Source organism: Macrobrachium nipponense, chromosome 11 (assembly GCF_015104395.2).
Source record: "Macrobrachium nipponense isolate FS-2020 chromosome 11, ASM1510439v2, whole genome shotgun sequence".
In the NCBI taxonomy this organism is placed as follows: domain Eukaryota; kingdom Metazoa; phylum Arthropoda; class Malacostraca; order Decapoda; family Palaemonidae; genus Macrobrachium; species Macrobrachium nipponense.
In genome coordinates this window covers 11,731,185-11,753,684 of record NC_061087.1, presented here as the reverse complement: position 1 = coordinate 11,753,684, position 22,500 = coordinate 11,731,185, and the positions used below count along the sequence as shown (strand labels likewise).

Genomic DNA, 22,500 nt, shown 5'->3' with positions numbered 1-22,500 from the left:
TCAGCTCTCCCAGAGGTCTATAGTAATTTGTCGAGAAGGGAAGCTCTCCTACGTCGCGTGAACATTGGACACAGGCGTTTGGCCCGTGGATGCCTGATGGATAAGCACCTCTAGCCATCCTATAGTGACTTCGGTCTCGGTGACTTTGTAATACCTTGGGTAGAGTGTCTCAGTCTTAGCCACCTGAGATGTTTCTTTTATTAATGCTTGCAGAGGGAGTAAACCGTATCTCTCGTTTTTTTTTTTCTAAGGAGCTGGGCTCCCTAACAAAGTATATTTGATTTATAATAGCGCTCTTTCAGTATATTTTATTTATAATAGCGCTCTTTCAGTAACTGTATGCTTTTATAATTTTAATGTGTTTTAATACCCATGAATTTTTCATTTACCGTTTTGTAGTGTTGTGTTAATTATGTGTTGTGTACGTTACTGTTGATTATACCAACAGGTTTTTCGATGTTCGTGACCTTTATACTTATTTGACACAAAATAATTTACTGTTAAACCAATCGGTCAGTACTAAGTTATTGATGCAACGTAATTTTAAGTGAAATTGATGAGAATAGTTAGCTTAGATTCTTTATGAAACTTTATTATAATGTATTTTGAACTTACTTTTCATAGTGAAAGACTTGCACTTTCACTACGCAGTGAAGTATATATCCCGTCATATTTTGGTATGGTGAGACGGCGAATCTTCACTAATCCGTAATCATCAGCAAAATTGCCTCCTCACAAAACAAGCAAAATAAAAAAATTTTCGTGTACCTTTGAAGGCGTCTTGAAAAGTCTGTAAGGTTTTAGCTTCTTGAATATCTTCTTAAGTATTCGTTTCAGAATGACTGAGATTATGTTTTGCATAAAAAAAATAGGAATAAAGATGTTCAAATAGACTTCTGAGTTTGTGATTTCATAAAATTATAGCGATTTCCTCTCCAAATTCCTCGGGCAAACTCGTTTAATTAATAAGCCATATAATGATAAACCTTATTATTTTAATTCTATTGTAAATAATAAAAAAAATTAATCTCTATATTTTCATTAGGTGTTTTATGAAACACGATGAAAACAATCTTTCAACCCTGGTCAACCTCATTATAGACCTTTGATTAGGAATATTTAAAGATTAACCAAATGTTGCAGAACTGTACTTGTATCCATTAAAAGGCAATTGAAATATACTTAATTTATATTAGTTCGTTCATGACATTGGTTTCCCCCTTCATAAATCTGTGATCTTCCACTTGGGGTATGTATCATTAACCTTGGAAACCACATTTGTCGATCTTTTTTTTATATAAAATTGTCTTTCATATTCATTTAAAGCAATTACCGTGCTTTAAATTAAGCAAAAAACTTATTTTACTAACACCATAATATCTAAACTCTCCGAAAATTTGAGCTGTTAATTATCAACACTTATCCTACTATTTTACTATTTGTTTTTACTTCGATGCATGTTAAAGGATTCAAGTATTTCAACTTTGGGAAGGATGTGGGTATAAGACAATCCTTTAAAATCTCGGTTAAAAAAAAATGAATAAAAAATGAAAATTTTATGTTAAAGGTCACATTTTTCTCCTTTCAATCTTGCTGTCCAAGACGAGGGGAGTATGGGTCTTTGAGTTCACTTATAAATGAATGTTCTATACTATTTTTATTAATCCACTACTATTACTATTACTAAAACTATATTTATTGTCGACTTATTTTCAGAGGCTATGCTAATTTTGTTTGCATTAATTACGTTCCCGTTCATACGAATGGTATTGAGCATAACAGTAACCTTCATATTCATCTTCCATGACTTCCTAACCATAGGTTCCATCTTCCTATTATCGCAACGCCCTTGAAGGGAATATGACGTCATAGACCTTCACGGGACTGACCCGTGACAGTGTCTAAAGCCAAATCTCGCACTGGAAGTTCTGTTTTCGGGTTTCAACGTGAATTATTTAAAATGCACCCCTAGAGAGAGAGAGAGAGAGAGAGAGAGAGAGAGAGAGAGAGAGAGAGAGAGAGAGAATCACCTCTCCATTGAAAATCGGATCGATAAGGGAAATTAGAAAACCCCGTTATAGGGACCTCCGCAACTCCCCCGTTACGACGTCGTCGACAGGAGGAGATCGCAGAGGCATTTATGCGGTGGTAAAAAAAATAAGGGAGTTAATCGCGTAATGATACAGTTGGCTGTACGTGTTCGTGTCCGTGATTATATTCTCGTGCGCTGGTTTTCTTTGTTCCCTGTTTTTATATCCTTGATGTTCTGCGAGTTTGAGATTGATTTCACGTTACATTTGCTAGTGAGAAATGGGATTGAATATCTGCATTTCTTGTGTTTATTTCTTTATCCACATTAATCTTTAGCAGTATTGTTCATATCTCTTAAAGTTCTTCAAAGGACCAGTGAAGTTTTACTCATTTTTTTTTAGGATTGAAGTAGGTAAATGTAAAAAAAATTATTCCAAAATTGTTGAAATTTTTTTTGCAGTATAGATTCAACGCCATTAGAAAGTAACTGTCATGAAACAGGAAGATATAGGATTATGTCAATTGTTTAAGAAATAAAGGAATTATGTATGTGTGTGTATATATATATATATATATATATATATATATATATATATATATATAGTATATATATATATATATATATATATATATTGCAAATTGCGATTGAAACCCATTTGGTATTTGTACTGTTAGGTAAACGCCCGCATGCACACAAGCGCGCACACTCACATTTAATTGTAGTATTTACCCACAGGTTAATTCATATTAATGAGGACCATAGTCACTCCTTTTTGTTCATTTGTTTCTAATTTCCAGAGGCGAAATGCACAGTGGGCTTTAACTTTCCCCTTCTTGCACTTCCTCGTCATCATCGGGTGCTGGTCGCCCTCTCCCGCCATTGTTTACGTTCCTTCCCCTCTTTTCCCTCGAGTTCTGAGCACTGAGTCAGCAGCAGAGGAGGAGGAGGAGGAGGAGGAGGAGTGAGGAGGAGGAGGAGGAGGAGGAGGAGGAGGAGGAGGAAAAGGGTTGCGTAGCTTCCAGTTAACGCTTTTTATATACCTTATATCTTATCTGTTCTGAAACACCGGATTTGTTCCAATATGTTAGCATTGGTTTCTCTGTAGATAATGTTTACTTTAGTTTTAATCGTTACGTTCCTTTTGTAATCTGTAGGACATGGAATATAGCGTCGCCTGTTCCAGAGGGGAAATTTTTCAAGGGGAATGACCGAGGGGCTGGTTGAGTCCGAGGGGCCTATGGTGATTTAACCGTATACGCAATACTTGCGTAACAGCTGTTGATGGTGCAGTTCGTGGAGGGTTGTATGACGTCATTCTTTGTGGGATATGATGGTTTGAATCGTGATGATTCTACGGAGTGATTTTCTTGTCTGAGGGACGCTTCAGGCCGAGTGATTTTTTTTTAATACAATTAAGTCGGACTTATCTTTTCAAGTTTTCTGAAATACTAACATTTTTAAATGGCAGATAATATTAGAAAATAATTTTTAGTTTTCGACAGATGTATAATTCGTTGGTCCAAATTGTTCAAAATAGACATGAAAAAAATTGATTTATAAAAAGATCTAAGTTATCGAATGGTATTATACGTAATTCATAATCCATTTTTCACAAGTGTCGACATCCTAAAAATGTCAAAAATCCTCTAATGAATAATTGAAAAGTGGGATATGATATACGCATGTGCACGTATGTCTGCGATGCCCTTACGCTGATGATTTCTTTTTATGCGAAGGATAGAATCTTCATTAAAAAAAAAATTAACCAGATATTAATGAAAAGAATTTTTATTTAGAAGCATAATTTTCTGCCATAATTATCGGAAGAGATTTATGGAGACGCCAAATTTTGTGATAGGATTTTAAAAAAGTCTGTCATCATCATGGATTAAGAAATGAAAAATACGATATCCTCTCTCTCTCTCCCTCTGTGTGTGTGTGTGTGTGTGTGTGTGTGTGTGTGTGTGTGTGTGTGCCACCAATGAGTGCAAAGGGAGGTGGCGAACCTGATGCATATTATCAGTGGAAGCGATATATCGATCGTCCCCTGCTGCTGCAGTGAGTTGAAGGGATGGGGAGGGAGGAAGGGAGGGAGGATGGGAGGGAGGGAGGGAGGGAGGGAGGGCGGAGGGAGGGAGGATGGGAGGGATGGAGGGAGGGGAGGGAGGGAGGGAGTGCTAAAAAGCAAGCGGCCTTATCAGCCATTATGAAAGATTCCGTCGACTTCCACTGTGACCAGCGTCCGGATTTAGGATGATTAACTTATGATGAGAGGATGTGTTTTGTTTAGGTCTTTTGTGTATGTAACTATCTGCCTGTCAATCTATATATCTATCTGTCTATCTGTGTTTATGCATATATGTTATCTGTCTCAAGCTGTTATATATATTATCGCTGTCCGTATATGTATATCTCTCTATCTATCTATCTATCTATCTATCTATCTGTGTTTTTATGTATCTAAATGCAAACAATCTCTACATATATATATATATATATATATATATATATATATATATATATATATATATATATATTCATTCATATATTCACGCCATACGCCCTTGCAGTCAATACTCACACGCACTTCCATATTCGTTGCTATAATAATGGGCAATTACATATACTGAAATTTTGGCTTTTTATTTAGATATTCAACATAGTTGCTATTAATATGTGAAATCACACACACTTAAATTTTGAGCTGTTTTTGAAAATATAAGCGTATAAAAAAACAGACCAGTTACGTAATTCATTACTCACGAAACCGTTAAGTAATTGATTAATATTATATAGTTTAAAAATAGACCCAAATAAGGTAAGAATAAAGTGGCTGTATGCGAGTGTATTTACTGAAAAAATTAAAAAGAACGCCGATATTTCTTCGGCGCAATCGAGTTTTCTTTACAGCGTATAATGCTGTATGAGCAGCGACCCTTGAAAATTTCAGCACGGGCCATAGGTGGCCTGTCCTATAGTGTTGCCATACGCACGATCATGGTTAACTTTAACCCTAAATAAAATATAACTACTGAGGCTAGAGGGCTGCAATTTGGGATTTTTGATGATTGGAGGGTGGAAGATCAGCATACCAATTTGCAGCCCTGTAGCCTCAGTAGTTTTTCAAGATCTGAGGGCGGACAGAAAAAGTATGGATGGATACAGTCATCTCAATATTTTACTTTTACCGAAAGCTAAAAACTTGGGTTAGGGTAATGGGTAGGTGGCAGTGAGCTTTTGATACTTTTTTTTTTTTTTCGGGTGACGTTATACTATTGCTCAACACACCATTACGATATGCAACTTCAGTGAAAGTAGATTGGGGTTACACCTGCCCCCGGAGTGTTAATTGTCGGACTAAAGTTTGTTTTTTATTGATTTCTTCAGCGGTGGGTACCCTCAATTTTAAGCTTCATAGCCAATTTTGTCACTTGTGTATGTTATTTGCAGCCAGTAAATTTGGGATAGTGTTTCGTTTTTAGTATATATATATATATATATATATATATATATATATATATATATGAATGTATATGTGTGTATGTTAGTGTTTATGTTTGTGTTTGCGCGCGATCGTGTACTTCATGCGTCAGTTTGCATACTCTTTTGTGTCTTTATGTTCGTGCGTGCATGTGTTGTGCAAGTAATTATAGGTCACCAGGTAAGTATATAGGGGAATTCCATATGGAGTAATAGGTAAGGAAAATATATTGATGGGAAACAATTTTTAAACAATTTCAGAGATTTTAGTTTTTCGGGAGCTTTTTTAATGTATGTCGCTTTTAGCCCACCTTCCCTTTTATGTATGGTGGGTTAACCTCACGAGCTTGAGGATCAACCAGTTTCACGATTAATCCATACCATTCTCCTCCAGAGTGTGGAATTCACTTCTATCCTTTGTATTTCGTGAATTTGTATTTTGTGATGACCGAGCTTGGCATGGGGTATGGACATACATGCCTGTCACTGCCTCATCAGCATTAACGAATTTTGTCTGGTCGGCAAAATTGAGAAAATCCCGTTTTGGTTGCTCGAGCAATTCTGTCATGTTTTTGTCACTGTGTACCGATGTTTAAAAGCCATGTGCTTTGTAGTATGGTTTTTTATTTCCTGACGAATCGTTCTTTTATATGTTTGAGTCTCACCTAATTTTCTTAGTTGTTTTGGATCTCATTTTTTAATGTTTGAGAATTCTTAATTTTCTTAGTTGTTTTGGATCTCGTTTTTTAGTGTTTGAAAACTCTTAATTTTCTTAGTTGTTTTGGATCTCATTTTTTAATGTTTGAGAACTCTAAATTTTCTTAGTTGTTTTGGATCTCATTTTTTAATGCTTGAGAACTCTTAATTTTCTTAGTTGTTTTGGATGTCATTTTTTATTAATCTTTCATAAAAGCAGGTCATACCAAGTCTTCCGCTCGAGTCGGCTTTTGGACATCCGCTATTCTTACGGAAATGAAGAATGATAAGAACTTATATTTAAAAATAAATGAGTTTAGTTTTCCTTTCAAGATATGATGTCATTCACAGTAATATGATGGCCTAATAAAATCCTTTTTGGGTATACTGCTTTTCCTACTGGTGATTGAATTAAGATGTTGTCATATAATTCTGATGACTGAGCCAAATTAAGATAACGATAATTTTTTAAAAGCGTAATAGAGGACCTATGCCCTCTACAACATTTACTAAAAAAATCATAGTATTTTTGTGGCCATGAACTGTAGTTGCCTTTATGCAGTTATATAATTCGACTTCCTCTGGTTGGGAAATTGTTACTAGAAATACCGAATTAGATAAAAAAAATGTACTTATAATGTTAATGTTATCCTGTTAATGGGCTTAGAAAGTGCTGTCGCAAATGAAGCGAAGTGTCCTTAAACCTGTGACGTTTCCATCTGTAACATAACCTTTAGCAACAAGTGTATAACGGTGCCACTGCCAGGTTTCCCCCTACACTGAAATAACACCAGAGTGCCACACAGTGCCAGCCGCCTCCCACTATGGCACCACACCTTGGCGCCACCACCCTGCCATACTCCCTCTCCCCTCTGTTCTCTCTCATACTTCAGGTCGATAATTCCTGGCACTGTTTGGAGACACGCCCTTGCTTCCTTCCCTCGCTGTGCGTTTTTTCCTTTGCAAGGCCTCCACAGTTATTCTTTTCTCAGTTTTAGCTAATGATTTTTTTTTTGTCAGCGTCTTGTAATATTGGTTACAGAGTCCGTTTATCCTCTTGTCTAAATAGTCCTCTCTCTCTCTCTCTCTCTCTCTCTCTCTCTCTCTCTCTCTTCTTTTGATCTCTCTCTCTCTCTCTCTCTCTCTCTCTCTCTCTCCAGCTAATTTTGAATCACCTTTTGTTATGAAACTACTTTTGTCAGTCACCAAATCTTCACTGTTATTGCTACAAAATTCTGTATATATCTATGTATATATATATGTATATATACATAAATATATATACTGTATATTATATATAAATTATATATATTGTTTCGCTTGAAAAGATTTGAAATTGCTTTAGAACGGAGAAGTTCTAACATTAGAACTTTTTTAGGTGGCAGAGTAATGCAGCTCTTGGATGTTCCTTCCTTCCTAATGGAGGTTTCTTTGTTTACAAACATTCCGAGCGTTACAACCGTCTCGCGAGCCAGGCTCGCTCGAGACCATCGAGCGACCAGGCTATTCTTAAAATGAATTTGCTTCGCTGAGATTTCTAGGCGTCATACATTTGCCGTGTTTTGTAATGGGGTTAATTTGTCTGTGACGTTGTCGGGAATATAATGCGCAGTAAGGAATACCCACGTGAACGTCGCGTGCAAGAAGAGTAACTCAAAAACGATCCGTTCATTCGCGTCTGTATTCATTGAACAACAACTCTGGGAAAATTATCCCCCCCTTTTGTTGCTTGTCTGTAATCGGATGTTTTTACTGCCTTTTTTTATTTCCTGATGAGAGAGAGAGAGAGAGAGAGAGAGAGAGAGAGAGAGAGAGAGAGAGAGAACATGGGGATGTATTGTAGGGGGAAGGGGGGCTATGGGTGCGAGTGACCCAGAGGTCTTTCCAACGGGGAGACTCCCAATCAATACTTCTTCCTTCCAGTCTTGTGTCTGTGGCCACGTCATGCCATTATCCAGATCAGCCAGTGCTCTTAGCTTCTAGAGATCAAGGTCTAGAGATTCTCTAGACCTTGATAGAGATTATATACACGTGTTATATTTATTATAGGTAAATTGTCATTATTTCCAGAAAGCGTTGAACTAATATTTACTTAGTCTTTATTCGCTGAGTTTCCGCCTTTTATTTTTTGTAGTCTGGTGTGTCCACTTTGTAGTGTTAAAACTCTGTTGAATTATATGGCTGTCAGACAATTTATCTGAAAATTTCATTCATTATTTTTAACCTTACGGCTAAAATAGCGTAAGCAAAATAATGTACATAATTTTAAGGAATTCCAGGCAACTGTCATTGATGGTTCTTCCTTGACTGGCTAATGATACCTGGGATTCTCCCCTATGGGTTTTCCAAGTCGATTGATTATTTTTCCTGTTACGTTTTACTTCCAAGCAGGTGGATTCATATGTTTTATGGATGAGTTTTAAAGGGCAGCCATCCCTACTGAGGGGGGTGAAATGTCGAGCCGACTTGCTAATGGTGCTATTAGGGAGAAGGAATTCTTTTTCATTTTTGTTTATTTTAAGTTCGTATTCGACGTTCTGAAAAATGTAAGCAACATAGGGGAGTAACATATCCTTGTAAGTATGTATAAAGTGTGGTTGGTTTTTAAACAAATCTCAGTTTTATATGTAAAGAGGTAATAATATTTTGTTTTTTTTTTTTATACTCCACCAAACAAAACACACATACAGCTACACACACACACACACAACATATATATATATATATATATATATATATATGTATATATATATATATATATATATATATATATATATATATATATATATATATATATATATATACACATACAAGCACATATATACATGCATGGGTGTGTGCTTTGCGTCTTTATCTGTGTGTATATTTATTTATTGTGTTAGAGGAAGAAATAATGCATCTGGCACCTCACAAAGCATCATTTTACAAAACGTTCTTTTCTATGTATGAAATTAGATGGGACGGCCCCCATAGTGTTTCTGCCGAGCCCTTGGTATACAAGAAAAAAAAAACCACTATATTAATTTCAGTTATTTAAATTCAGTTGAAAAAGTTATTTTTGAATTAGGATTCATCTGTCACTTTTGCATTCAGAAACCTGAGCAATATCACACTTTTCCTCAGATTTTAAACTTAAGCAAGCGGCGATTCAGATTTCCAGGACACTGTCTTTCAACTCGTAAGCAATTGAATCTTACTGTTCTCAATTTCATCCATCCCGTAGAAGGGGTAATGCCGTCAGCGGACCTTATGCGGTGCACTGTAGGCATTACTTGAGGTTCTTTGCAGCGTCCCTTCGGCCCCTAGCGTCAACGCTTTTCATTCCTTTGACTGTACCTCCATTCGTATTCTCCTTCTTCCATCTTACTCTCCACCTTCTCTCTCCTAACAGTTGTTGCATAGTGCAACTGCGAGGTTTCTCTCTTGTTACAGCTTTCAAACCTTTCTACTCTCAGTTTCCGTTTCAGCGCTGAATGACTTCATAGGTGCCAGCTACTGGGCTTTGGCCTAAATTTTAAATTCCATTCCTTTCAATTTCATCCACGAAATCCTGGCACCAGTTCACTTTTGTCCTCTTTTCTCCGCAACACGTCACCACTGCCAACATCCTCAACCCTTTATCCTGTGTAAAATCACTCGTTGGTTTGTTTTAATCTTATACATAGCTTGCTCTTTCGAAATATACAGGCGGTGAATAATTTGTCTACCTTACATACCTACTATCGTGCTGATTCACATTTCCATGGCTGGAAGTAATTTATTTTTTTTTCGTACTTGACAAATCGTAACAGAGAATGTTTGGCTACAAACGTCATTTCCTCATCTGCTGAAGCCAAGACATTCTTTAGAACCAGTAAGTTGGTTGCCGTTGTTAACAAGAGAAGTCTTTTTAGCATTGAGGGGCCACAGCCGTTTGTCCCGCCCTTTCCTGCATTGGTAAACGATGAAGTAGTGTTACGAGCACTGTATGCGTGAGTGATGAACCTTAGTAACTTTATGCACCGTTAACGTATTAGTATTGTGTGTATGAGAGAGAGAGAGAGAGAGAGAGAGAGAGAGAGAGAGAGAGGTTATAACGGTATCATACAGCGTATCATTCATTTAGTAGTATTTGTAATGTGATGTGTGTGTTTTGAGAGAGAGAGAAGGTTGGGGGGGGGGGGGGGGGGCGCTTGATGTGCTGGCTTGACCTCGCACTCGCACCTCATTACGCTAATTTCCGAAAATCTCCCATGGTATGCACACATGGTTCTACTCCACCTAAAGTGCTGATGACTATTTTGCAGACGAAGGACTGACGATGCGTGAGAAAATGACCGTCAACTAAACATATTGATTTAAACAAAATATGCTTACAGGTTCACCAAATTTAGTAACACATTTGGGGGCGCCACATGCGGTCGTTCTTTCAAACGCGCAGGGAATATTAATTGTTCCAACGTGTGGTACTTTACTCGATGTCTTTCCACTTCGCAAGTGAATCCGATAAGCCTTCAAAACTGCGTCGTTTCGTTTTTGAACTGTATATGTAAATTCTCTCGCTTTCTTGAGAGTTGCTTGAAATGGAATATGTGCCACATTTATGTGTGTGAATGCGTATGTTATGTATATATACATACATATATACATACGTCATAAATCCATTTCCTCAATTATTTTGGAGAGACAAAGTCCGTTTCTGTGTTCATTCCTCTCTCACTCTATCGTCGCAGAACTGCGTTTTTGTCATGTATTGTTTAACTAGTTTAATATTTTATTCTAAGAAACATTCAATTCGGTTTCCTAAAAGGGCTTTCTGATTTTTACCCTTGCATATAGTATATATACATTAATATTTACAAGTATTATGCCTTAAAATATCGCTCAATATCCAGTTCACGATACCTCGGAAATAACTTACACCAAAGAGGAATTATAATTCCTCTTGGGCGTAAGCTATTCCCGAGGTACATTGGAATGGATATTAAACGATAATTTGATATATATATATATATATATATATACTTACTTATATTTAGTATATGCGTGTGTAAATATTATATGTACATATATATATGTATATATATCATATATATGCATATGTATATATATTTATTTATCTATTTATTTAATTGTGTGTGTGTTTGTGTAAAACCTAGGGATGGAACGAGTAAGTCACAAGAGATATCTCGTAAAATTTATGATGTTGCTGGGGAGGGAAATGAAGTGAAACCTTCCAATAGAAGCTATGCACTTAATATGCTCTAAGATGAAGTGGATGATTGAAGAAATAGATATTATTATTATTTTCGAAATGTGATTTAGATGGATTAGATTGTTGTTCTTTTATTTGCAGATATACAAATTTCTGACAAAAGTTGAAGAATGAGGGTCATTGTACCTACAAGAAAGGAAAAGTTGTTAAAGCAAAAGGTCTGTTTCGTCGTATGAATCACCTGGCACATTTAAGAAATGGTTGGTCATGGGTTTCTTGCAAACTCAGCGGGTTGTGAGTGACTGGGATAATGATTGCTAACTTGCTTCTCGTTTGACCGACCACCGTTTACTCAAAAGCGATATGGAATACTCTTGTGTGCATGCATGTAACACGGAAACACACAATATATATATATATAATATATATATATATATATATATATATATATATATTTATATGTGTGTCTGTGTAAGTGTATGTGCGTGTTTTTCTTGTGTACACGCATGCACGCAAGAGTATTCCTTATCACTTTCGAATAAACGGAGTTTGGTCAGAGGTTAGCAAGCATTATATGTGTATATATGTATATATATATTATATATATATATATATATATATATATATATATATATATATATATATATATATATATATATATATATGTATAATATATATGTATGTATATTGAAGAATTTAGCTTTTTCGTGTTGTTAAGTCAACTGACATTGATATCGCACATCTTTGATTGTGACTAAATAGAATAAAATACCCTAACTGAAAAAAATAAAAACTGAAATTTAAGTTTCCTTAAATTTCAGTTGACAAGGTTTAAATAAGTCCCTTTAAATTTCAGTTGACAGTTGATAGAGTTTCAACAAGTTTCCTTATATTTCAGTTTAGGTTTAAATAAGTCTCTTTAAATTTCAGGTGACAGTTGATAAGGTTTCAATAAATTTACTAAAATTTCAGTTGATAAGGTTAAACTAAGACTTTAAAATTCAGTAGATAGGGTTTCAATAGGTTTCCTTAAATTTAGTTGATAAGGTTTGAATAAGTCTCTTTAAATTTCGGTTGACGGTTGACAGGGTTTCATTAAGCTTATTTACATTTCAGTTGACAATTGATAGTGTTATAGTCATGAAGCATCACCAAACAGAATAAAGGATGTGGAGATAATGATCAGCAAAGAAACTAAAAGAAAGAATACATCGGTATTTTAGTCATAATATAAATGTTAGGTAGTACGTCAAGTTACTTAAGGGATAAATTGTAGAGTGTGATTATTTCTCTTCTGCTATCATCGAAATTATGATAAAAGTTTCCCTTATTCCATGGTAAAAGTAAACACGACTCAATTTTAATGCTAAGAAATTTCTTCTTTAATATCAAAACGCAATTCGTGGTAACGTAACTTGTTAACGGAGTGTGAGATAGGATTTGCTGTGGTGCTTTTTCGGATGTGGTATTCCCATTGATTACCGCAGGAGTAATGGTACTGACGACGATGATGACAATATGATGAGATTATTGTTCTTATTACTCCTAATAATTGATTTTTATGTTATATATAATATAATATATATAATATAATATAATATAATATAATATAATAGACTTAAGTTATTGTTATATTAAGCATAATTTGTGTGCAAATGGCATCTTATAGGTCCAAATATCCTAGGAATACATATAAATCTTCAGAATGTTGAAAATATCACTCAGTAGTCTTTTTTAACTTTCCTAGTCTGGCAAGGGAACTCCACCTTTTCCTTGGTTCTGGCTTAACAGATAGTTCTATAGCTGCTTTGTTGATAGTAATAATTTATTTAAAAAAAGAAGCTTAGATGTGATTGTTTTTTCATACCTGCAAACATGAAAGCTGCCTTTCTATAGTCTTACCCTCGCGTACATAACTAAAATAACTCTCATAAGTTATCTGTAATTTTTCAATAAACTAAAATAACTAACATAAGTTATCTTTCTTTTTTTCTAAATATCAAAGAAGATGAAACAAACTCACGAACTAACCTGGTTGTAACAGAACAGGTTCCCCAGAGTAGTACTGCTTGTGTTATGCTCTTCGCGTCACATACATGCCTTAGCGACCCCAAAACAAGAGTACCACCACCGAGGACTTCCTCCCTTCAAGGTGAGTCGTGGGTGAGGGAGAGAGAGAGAGAATGCACCAGCGATATTTATACAATCGATACAGTCATCCTCCTCCCTCTTTAAATTCGTAGGTTTTCTGGAAAGTCTTTTTAAGATTCCGGCATCGCCGAGGGAACGAACGAAAGCGTCGCACGCGGTCTCAGACACGAGGAGAAGTTACAAAGAAGACGGAGAGGCAGGAATACAGGTAGAGAGAGGAGAGAGAGAGGGGAAAGAGAGAGAAAGGGGGCGCGCGCTCCCCTCTCTCTTTTTCGAGTATATCCGGCCGTAGCGCAGCGCTACTACTGACACCAGCTGGCTGCTGCAATAACCCAACTAGTTGACTGCTGTAGTAAAAAGGCACCCTCGTGCTCTCTCCCTCTCTCTCACTCTCTCTCTCTCTCTGGCTCTCTCTGGCTCTCAGTGCCGACGTCTTCAGTCCGCAAGCGCCAACACGCTATCCTCGACCAATGTCGGCTTCCTTTTCCCGTCGCAGGTTGCCAGAAGGGCCGTTGTCTCTTTAAACTTTGCTTGCATTTGGGAGTTAGGTTTTGCATGATAGATTGCCCGTTTGCTTTGCAGAGTTAGGTATTGCCGTCGAATGAGGAAGTTTCATTCAGTTGAAAAGAAGTCTGGAAATTGAGTGGGTTTTGAGGTACGGTAGATAATGCAGTTTCCGTTCGATTTTAAAAACGGTTATCCTGTTATTCAAGGTGTTTTTTTCTTTTTTAACCGCATATCTCCTGAGTAATGATATAAATCGTTACAGCACTTATCTGAAATTTCATGTATGAGCGTGAGTGTATTTATCATCTCGAAACGGCGTCTTTTTTATTCTCTTATCTCGAAGTATCCCTACCTCATTGCAAAGTGTTCTCTCTCTCTCTCTCTCTCTCTCTCTCTCTCTCTCTCTCTCTCTCTCTCTCTCTCTCTCCTGTTTACTCTTTTATCTATTATGCGTATAATAGTTCCACAATGATATACGGTAGTGGAAGACCACTGCGAGTAGTCGCATTCTTTATTAGAGTTGATAGTATCTCTGTGTTTGTAACCATTATAACTTTCGTTTATCTTCTCTTTGTATTGCCGTGTGCGCTTGGTATGCCTTGAACAGCCACCTTTATTTGTCTTTGTCGGTTCGTGCATTCATATTTTGCCTCTGGAATAATTGCATTTATCGCCGTTGATGTCCTCTGTATCTGTTTGTGTTTATGGCCGTTAGAAGTTTGTCCAGTCCTGCGTTTTATTATTTTTGCAACCTTTTGTGCTTTTATCGCATATATACCTAGCGAGCGAAAGAAAACGAGAGGGAAAGAAAGAAAGAATGAAGAAAAGGTGGAGAAGTCGGTGGCCAGGTTGGTGGGGGGGTGGGGGGCTATACACAAACGTACATTTGTTTATGCTCAGAGAAAAGATCTGACAGATGTTTCCCGAACGAACACCTGTATTGTAATGATATCGTACTCCTCGGAGTACGATATCATTACAATTTCTCTAGACATTCCTGTGTTGTTCTTCGTTGATTCCTTTTATCTATCGTAAAAATGGTGAATGGGAATTAACTGAAAATTCTGAGATCGAGAAGGCTCGATGCGTTGTTAATTAGAGTAGACACGATTCGAATCCGCGTCTTAAGTCAGGGACGCTCCCGTGCTATCTCTAAATGCAGCGACTTTCCCATTAATCATCATAGTATTATCCATTCTTTTTTATCACTAAGTTTTTTCCTGACACACTATATCGATACATGGCGGATATAAGAGAAAGATTAAGATGATACAAAATGTCTCTTATGTATTTTAAGAAATGTAGTAGGAAACTCATATTCCCACGCACGGAGAATAGTACGAACAATAGACCACTTTAAACTTTGAAGAAGTTTTTGTGAAGTTTGTATGTTCGTTAAGTTTTATGTTCTGTCTGTTATTGGATATGAATGATCGCACACCGTCCAGAAGGTCAGTTTACGTAAGATATATGAAATATGGTATTGGCGATGTTTAATGTCTTTTTGAAGACTGACAAAACTGAATTGATCCAAAAATCTGTCGCGGAATTTGCGAAATGTTTTGAAAAGAAACGACAATGTGCATCATACGAAAGACAATTCTATCCAGATTCCTTGTAGAGGTCCTGAAAGAAGAATGTCAAATAAGAGATAAAACGTTGTTTCTTCCCCACATTTTAATGGGCCACACAAATAAACACGGATAACGCGTCTTACGTGAAAGATAATACTTTAGTTGTCCGATGATCTGTACGCCCTTAGTATTTGTGATCCTTATTTTACTTCTCCTTGCTGTTTTCACTTTATTTCACAAAGAGCCTGATAAGGTACATAATTACGAATGTGCGTTTTTTTCTTTTCTTTCTGTTCTTAATACGGTTGCTTCAGCACTTATCAATTTCACGAGATTGTGAGTGGTGTTTTAACTGATTCGAATAAGCAAGCATTACATGATGCCCCTAATTGGCATATTCAAAAACTTTCATTCATATCTCGGAGAGTCACATGAAAGTAGAAACTGGAACTAAAAAAGCCTGATTACCCTGACGGTACAACGGTTCCTGATCGATTGCCAAGATTGCTGAAACGATTAAGTGAACTCTGCTGGTAGTTATACGGCATTCTCGTGGAAGCGACATATTTGTTATTATATCTCATTGATATATTTAGTATAGTGCTCCTTATTTTACGTTACATCGAAAGGTATTTCTTATACAATTGTCTGAAATATTTACATATTGTTGAAGATTAAAATATTTTGAGTGTCTTAGCTTTAGCAACGTATAACTTGATAATTCCAATATTTCGTTAGGGATCCCCCCCCCCCCCTCTCTCTCTCTCTCTCTCTCTCTCTCTCTCTCTCTCTCATATTTGGTTTCGGCCCCCCAGCTGAGCCTATAGGGAAAGTTCGCCCGAGTTATGGACTGCTGTTGGTGAGGGTGGGAGTGGGGAATGCGGCAACTCCCCTCTTCGTCGTCGGGTCCCGTTGGGTTGCTATGGAAACCATAGGCCCCCCCAATATCTCTCTCTCTCTCTCTCTCTCTCTCTCTCTCTCTCTCTCTCTCCCCGTATTTGAAAGCTCCCCCGAATATTCCGTCGCTTAATATATTTTTGGATTATTCTTTCTTCGTTTTATGCACACACCATGTGTAATATATTTTATTATTATTATTATTATTATTATTATTATTATTATTATTATTATTATTATTATTATTATTATTCAATATATGTGGCACTGCTAAACGTAAGAGTAAACCCGATGGAGAAAGGTTAGGTCAGCTGTAAAAGAGTAAAAAAAAAAAAGAAGAATTCATTTATATTGTTTGTGTTTTCGCCATTTTTCTCGTTTACCGTCTATGGTTTCTACTCGTTTGACCCGTTAATCGTCACTGACAGTCCTCCGTTTTTGAATGAATTTAATATCCTGATAACGTGATTATGTAATGTTGCTTTTTCGATCTTAAGTTGTGATTTATTTTGTATTTTTTAACGATTTACTTAGAGGAGAATTACATCTGAATTCTAAACTTTTCACGACTTCGTTTGGTATTGTTTGTTGTGATGTCGGAATTTCAGTACTTTTAAATCCTACTTAACCGGCGATTCAGGTCTTGTCAGTTATGACTCCTTTTTTCCTTTTGTAAAGTTTTGAAGTCTGATTATTCTTTGTTGTTTCAAAAAGTCGCTTCTGCTCTTTACTTTTGTACAGTTTTGAAGTTTGAGTATTCTTTGTTGCGTCAAAAATTCACGTCTGGTTTAATGTTGTAGAGCTTTGAAGACTTAAGTATTCTTTGTTGTTTCAAAAAGTCACTTCTGCTTTACTTTTGTAAAATTTTGAAGTTTGAGTATTCTTTGTTGTTTCAAAAAGTCACTTCTGCTTTACTTTTGTAAAATTTTGAAGTCTGAGTATTCTTTGTTGTTTCAAAAAGGTACGTCTGGTTTATTGTTGTAAAGCTTTGAAGACTTAAGTATTCTTTGTTGTTTCAAAAAGTCACTTCTGCTCAGAGTCATCAGTTCCGCTGGTCTCAAATTCTCCCGCAAACTGACTTGACAACCTCCAAATGTGTAGGCTCCCTGTTAAGAGCATTAGAGCAATTTATATATTCTTCTTCGTCATTGACGTCATCAGATATTCTGAAAGCCAGGGCACACACGCAAGTACTCTCGAATCATTTAGTTTTTTTCGTTGCCAAACGTCCCATATTTTTACTTTCATTTGGCGCCAGAAAGAAAGGTGCCGGAAGGCATGTTCTTCAATCACAGCCATAATACTTATTAAGGAAGGATATGGGGTATGTTGAATAAATTATTACTGCCTCAACAGAGGACTAGCTTTTTCATGATGCTCTTTGATTTTTTTCTGACACTTCAAAAGGATCACAGAGAAACAATTTATAAAATGTAGGTAGTTCCTACTTGTTTATTGTATTGAATAATGCATTCTATGTAAATATGAATAACGATCAAATATTAGCAGTTTGAAAATTTAGATTCAAAGAATTTTTTTTTATAATAGACATTTTCTATGTTTATTACATTAAGTTGGTATCGTAACTTAATAATGAATATGAGTAACTCATATATATTAGCAGTTAAAGGAAAACAATTTATAGTTTTTATAATTGAGGATTTCAATGTGTATTTCATTAAACAGATGTCGGAACTTCGAGTAATAAATATGAGTTGACAGGCTTACTCTTCTGAACGAAGGGATGTTTACACGACTTTGATTTTAAATTCGAAAGGGAAATTAATGTCACAAGTAAATAAGTGTGAGTGAAACGATACGCTTTATCTCTCTCTCTCTCTCTCTCTCTCTCTCTCTCTCTCTCTCAGTATAATATATATATATATATATAGATTTATATATATATATATATATATATATTAATATATATATATATATATGTATTATATAATACAATATATGATATAAATATATATACTATATATATATCTATAATATATTATATATATACATATTATCACCATTAAGCTACAAATATCCTTTAATATCTAATTCGCTCTACCTTGTAATTAATATATTTTCACCTATGTTAACCGAAATGAAATTTTTGAGTTGATAAGAAATTTGTCGGCTCATGGATTAACATATATGAAAACATATTAATCCCGAGGTAGAGCGATTTAGATATTAAAAGACATTTGTAGCTTAGCGTGTGTATATGAATCACGGTGATGTGATAAAACATATATATATATATATATATATATAATATATATATATATATATATATATATATATATATATATGTGTGTGTGTGTGTGTGTGTGTGTGTGTGTGTGTGTGTATAGACGTTGAGAAATATTGTGAAGACTGTATAGCTGAAGACTCTCTCTCTCTCTCTCTCTCTCTCTCTCTCTCTCTCTCTCTCTCTCTGTATATTGTGAGAAAATGAGAACATTTTGTTGTGCTCCTTGAGCTACAAATAGATATTGTCTCCTACACCTGTGAATTACCTACCGAAGGTTTGTCAACTGTGTTGGGTTGCAGAGAGAGAGAGAGAGAGAGAGAGAGAGAGAGAGGAGAGAGAGAGAGAGAGAGGAAGTGGGGACAGGTGTTGGATAGCACGTGTGAGACCAGTGCTCGTCTAGTTGTAGTATATATATCGTCATATCCTAATTAAAAACGGGAGGGTCATGAGAGATTATTCTCATCCCACGGGGAAGTGTAACTATTCATCAGAAATCCGTCATATATCCTTCACCATTATCTGTTGCCAGCCTAGTTATAAATTCTCTCTCTCTCTCTCTCTCTCTCTCTCTCTCTCTCTCTCTCTCTCTCTCTCTCTCTCATACACACACCTGTTACCATCCAAAACACGTCATCGTCTGTTTTGAGGTCAGGTTGAGTCACGCTCCCTCTGCCACACACAGCTACCACGGGAAGTGTTGTGTCCACCTGGGTTGGAGCTCCTAGCGCCGACACTTGTGCTCCTTGTGACCTCAACGACGCTTATTCCTCTATATTCCTTTCTTGCCTGTTCCCTGATGGGTTGCTACCTGTATTCCCCCCAACCCCACCCTTTTTTTTTTTTTTTTTTTAGTACTAAATCTTAAAAAAAGAAGAAAATAACAGGGCTCTATAGGTAAAAGGAGAAGAAAAACAGTGCTCTACAGAGGTGACCCATTAGAAGACAGACAAGCAAGGAACTATCATTATTATATTGTATTATAGGGGATATAGTAGATTCACATCAACCGTGCATCTGATGTCTAGGCCCATCCCTTATGATTCTCCTGATTGGCTGTTGATAAGCCAATCACATGTTTGGAAACTCTCAGTCTTTTGAAAGAGTTCACATAGGCGGAATGTATGTTCCCCTCTCCTGAGGTATAAGTCTTTCAAAAGTATCCCTCAGGAGAGGTGGAACATACATCCTGCCTATGTGAACTCTCGAGAGACAGAGTTTCTAGCCTTGTGACTGGCTTGTTAACAACCAATCAGGAGCGTCGTAAGGAACGGGTCTATACATCAGATGAACGGTTGATGTGAATCTATTATAATATCGTGGATTTCTACTCGGATGTCGTGGGTTCGCGTCTTCCCCAGGGCAGTGAGAAATCACTGGCTCTGTATCATGGTCTGTTATTGCTGTAGTGTGGGGTCTGCAGTGGGAGGTTGAAACCTACATTCTTTGGAAGCTTGAATTTCAAGTCAGTGGCCTCGTGGGCTTGTTCCATGTGAATAGGTTTCATCTACTGAAATAATTATAATAATAAAAAATTGATAAGTATCAAGACCTGAAAATAGAAATAAGAAGGATATGGGATATGCTAGTCGAAATTGTACCCATAATCAGAGGAACACTGGGCACGATACCAAGATCCCCGAAAACGAACCTAGAAAATCCAGATGCTGAAGTAGCTCCAGGACTCGTGCAGAATAGTGTGCTACTAGTAGCAGCGCACAGAGTGAGAAAATGGACTCCTAAGGAGGCAGGATGCTACCCATTACCCCACACTGTGAAAACCACCCAGTCAAATAGGATGACTTTGATAGGAAAACGATTATTATTATTATCATCTCCGCTCTCAGAGTGGCATCAAATTGTCATTGCTCTTTGCAGTTCCTATTCGTCCCCATAGATAACTTGAACCAGTTCGAAAACAGAACTTCGAAATTGGGAAGACAATATGGATGTGATTAGGGAGTGAAAGTTCTAAGTTTATCTCTCCCCCCTTCCCCTACTCTCGTAAACATTATTATTATTATTATTATTATTATTATTATTATTTTTTTTTTTTTTTTTTTTTTTTTTTTTTTTTTTTTGCTCTATCACAGTCCTCCAATTCGACTGGGTGGTATTTATAGTGTGGGGTTCCGGGTTGCATCCTGCCGTCTTAGGAGTCCATCACTTTTCTTACTATGTGTGCCGTTTCTAGGATCCACACTCTTCTGCATGAGACCTGGAGCTACTTCAGCCTCTAGTTTTTCTAGATTCCTTTTCAGGGATCTTCGGGATCGTGCCTAGTGCTCCTATGATTATGGGTACGATTTCCACTGGCATATCCCATATCCTTCTTATTTCTTTCTATTTTCAGATCTTGATACTTATCAATTTTTTCCCTCTCTTTCTCTTCAACTCTGGTGTCCCATGGTATTGGCGACATCAATGAGTGATACTTTCTTCTTGACTTTGTCAGTCAACGTCACGTCTGGTCTATTTGCACGTATCACCCTATCCATTCTGATACCATAGTTTCAGAGAATCTTTTACTGATCGTTTTCTATCACTCCCTCAGGTTGGTGCTCGTACCACTTATTACTGCAAGGTAGCTGATGTTTCTTGCACAGGGCTCCAGTGGAGGGGGGCTTTTGCCACTGAATCATGCCTCTTTTTGTACTGGTTCTGTGCAAGTGCCGGGCATTCACTTGCTATGTGGTTTATGGTTCATTTTTCGTATTGCACTTCCTACATATGGGAGAGATGTTATTTCCGTCTATCGTACTTTGAACATATCTGGTTCTTAGGGCCTGATCTTGTGCCGCTGTTATCATTCCTTCAGTTTCCTTCTTTAGCTCTCCCCTCTGTAGCCATTGCCAATTGTCATCGCTGGCTAGTTCTTTAGTCCTGTCTCATGTATTGTCCGTGCATTGGTTTGTTGTGCCAGTCCTGTGTTCTTTCTGTCTTTCTCCTGTCTCTGTATATTTTCTGGGTCTTCGTCTACTTTTATTAGTCCTTCTTCCCATTCCCATGCACTCTTTAGCCACTCGTCTACACTGGTTTTCAGATATTGCCCCAGTTGCTCTGTTTTCAATGTTGACGCAGTCCTCTACTTAGTAGTCCTCTCCCTCCTTCCTTTCGTGTTATGTATAGTCTGTCCGTATTTGCTCTTGGGTGTAGTGCTTTGTGTATTGTCATTTGTTTCCTGGTTTTCTGATCTATGCTGCGGACGTTCTGCCTTCGTCCATCCACTATTCCTGCGCTGTATCTGATTACTGGCACTGCCCATGTGTTTATGGCTTTTTATCATTATTATTATTATTATTATATTATTATTATTATTATTTTAAACAGCGAAACATCGGTGCATTGCCACAATTTGTTGGTAAATTATAACATCTTCATAAGTGTGATTCTCCTTTGCTTCCAACTTTTGCTTATTGTTTTTCTGGACCAACGTCCATATAGAACAACAGTGCTTTTGTAATTTTGGTATGCTGGTTTCTGCAGCGTTTGTCTCTTAGATCAATTTCAGCTTTTGAGAATTCATCCAAGAGAAGTCAATTAACAATTCGATTTCAGGTACACACCCACACAAACACACATACTATATACGTGTGTGTATATATATATGTGTGTATATATACCTGTTAGTATTTATACATTTGATTACCCACATTGTATTTACTTAACACCATAATTATACGTTATCATAAAAGTATTTCATACCTTCGAAAGTAAATATGAG

General features: G+C 36.6%; 2 protein-coding genes across 5 annotated transcripts in view; one reads left to right on the top strand and one right to left on the bottom strand.

The window, feature by feature from the left end:
* The window catches only part of LOC135223666 (glutamate formimidoyltransferase-like), a 236,909-nt gene that overhangs the window by 163,840 nt on the left and 50,569 nt on the right, over positions 1-22,500 (top strand). The gene's annotated exons all lie outside the window — the stretch shown is intronic.
* LOC135223006 (BTB/POZ domain-containing protein 6-B-like) overlaps positions 1-22,500 on the bottom strand; it is a 106,237-nt gene that overhangs the window by 51,831 nt on the left and 31,906 nt on the right. Inside the window, exon 1 of one of the 4 annotated variants that reach the window (XM_064261768.1) lies at positions 13,434-13,959. The exons of the other annotated variants lie outside the window; for them this stretch is intronic. The gene's annotated coding sequence lies outside the window, so the exon portion shown is untranslated. Of the gene's footprint in view, positions 1-13,433; positions 13,960-22,500 lie in introns of those variants that run through there. 4 annotated transcript variants of the gene reach the window in all.